We start from the raw sequence: 2500 nt of genomic DNA on the forward strand, positions 1-2500 counted from the left end.
TCTCTCCCGTATACACATACACACACTCTCTCTCTCTCTCTCACTCACTCACACACACACACACACACACACACACACACACACACACACACACACACACTCACGCGGTAGTGAAGTTCATGCGAGTGAACCCAAACAAAACAAAACAAAAAAATGATTAACGAAAGAGCGAGCTTCCTCCGAGCGTATGGAGATTATATGGAATGCGATGGAATTCCCCGCCAGAAAAGGGTAAACCTCCGCATTTATTTGCTTGCCAATGAATACAGAAAGAAAGGGCGATAAAAGAGGAAACTGCCAGTATAAACCCCAGTTTATTCCTCTGTATAAACCGGTTTATTTATGTTGTACGTTCCCTATTTCTCGTCTTCCTGTGGTATTGTGCTTTTACCATTCAAAGTTGAAACAAAAAACAACACGCAAGCCAAATGCAAACGCTTCTCTCTCTTCTATTAGGACTCAAACGCGTAAGCCAACAAGAAAAGCCTCCCCTTCCTTTCTCTTAAAATAGACGATGAATAAACTCCTATTTATGTCCTGACTTTTCGCCTCCTCCAAACTTTCGGAATTTCGAATGCAAAGAATAACTTACGGAGCATCTTAGAATATTAACGTTATTGATTATCGAGAAACAGGTGGGTTGGTTGGCGGGGGTGGAGGAGGGGATGGGGTGGGATGGGGTGAGTCTATTTATTGTTGCTGAAGGGGAACACATCTTAACAAAGGTTGGATCAGTAAGACTAGATTTATGAAGCTTATAGTGCGTATAAACGTCCATTGTCATGTAAAGTGTATTCCATGATTACGTTTTCACGGGAACGAAAATGAAAACAACAATAACATAGGTATTACCAAACCCCCAACACGAATCTATTATCATTCAAACACAGAATCATGTGGTGCGGTTTGTGAACAGATAATGATGACAAGTCGACAGAGGGGAAAGGAAATCAAAATGAAGCAGGGAGAACAATAATACCAATAAAAAGGAAATTTTAAGAGGTGATCTTTCCAATTTCTGCAGCCGAAGAGAAGAATAGCCGAACTTTAGCTCTTGATTCTCCGGCGCCGAGAAATCCTTGAGAGCGAGCCCAGTAACTGTAAATTCGGTACAGTACAGAGTGATAGTAAAATTTATAATCTTTATAATAGTAAAAGGACTACGTCGACTGATGCTATCCACAACAATAACATTTACTAATATTCCTGATAATAATTAAGGTGACAATTTAATAACACAAAACTTTTTAACATAACCGTCATAAAATTCCTATTCAACAAGTTATAGAAAGTATTTATAACAAAGTGTAAAACTACGTTCTTTGGATGTGGTCTTTCACGCCTCCCACCACTGCTTTAAAACAGATTCTTTGTCAAACATATTGTCAGTTCTCATTCAACGTGCAAAGTCTGACCCCAGGTAACCTCGTACGCTGCGGATGCTTTAATAAAGTTGACGTTCATTGTATCAAGTGATTTTTACACACAAACTAGTCTGATACGTATACCGATTAGCTTAGGATAAGATACTGTCTGCCTTTTCGTTTCATATTAATTTCTCTAAAACATATTTATATATAAACGGCAGGTTGTGGTGATCCAGAACGATTTGAGAGAGAGGTGACTCTTTTGAAGTATATTCGACTCAGGCTGTTCCACTTAAGAGATTGGAACATCCTGGTAATGCTTCTCACAGTTAATGAAACTTCTTTTCATTAAACCACTATTTCCAAGCTCAGTCCATGTATCACGTATCGCTAAATTGCTTTCCATAAAGTTACACTGTCCCCAACCCAGATTTATCAGTTTCTCATTTTCATACAAAATACTCATATCTAACTCTGTGCTAGCGATTAATAAAAAAAAGAAAAAGATCGCGATTAATACTATAAGTCACAGGGGGCAGCTGAGCACGATGTAGACATTTTTTTTGTCTTGTATCAGTATGGCCTTTAAGGGGATTGTCCGCTTTTTTCGATTTGTCGATTTCTCTTAAATGTCTTAGAAGACTCACCATTTTATTTAGACCTTAACGATATCTCAGATCTTGAGTTTCTGGGGATATCGTCCGAATTTTTTTTTTTTGAATTATAGAAAAAACAACAACGAAAGAATGAGAAGTGCCCAAACCAGAAAAAAAATCTTTAAAATCCAGAAAAATACACAGTCATTTTGTGTTCATTTTTAAAAATAGAATTATCCCTTTTCTATTGCGCTATCCAAGCACTTCTTTCGATTTTTTAGGAAACCATTTCTTCACATAAGTCAGCAGTTGAATTATCTTTCCCTTTTCATCCCATGTTTGGTATGGACTACAAAAGGTAGAAGAATAATCTTATAACATAAGATCCTCATTGATCTCATGATCTGTTTTATTTTCTAATTAATGTTGAAGAATAATTTTGTTGCACTACCCCATCTGAGTTTTGAATACATACAATAATGAGAAATCCCTAGATTATAATCCAGGATGGGTGTCACACTATCTGTATAACGACTG

Source organism: Penaeus vannamei, chromosome 7 (genome assembly GCF_042767895.1).
Source record: "Penaeus vannamei isolate JL-2024 chromosome 7, ASM4276789v1, whole genome shotgun sequence".
Classification (NCBI taxonomy): domain Eukaryota; kingdom Metazoa; phylum Arthropoda; class Malacostraca; order Decapoda; family Penaeidae; genus Penaeus; species Penaeus vannamei.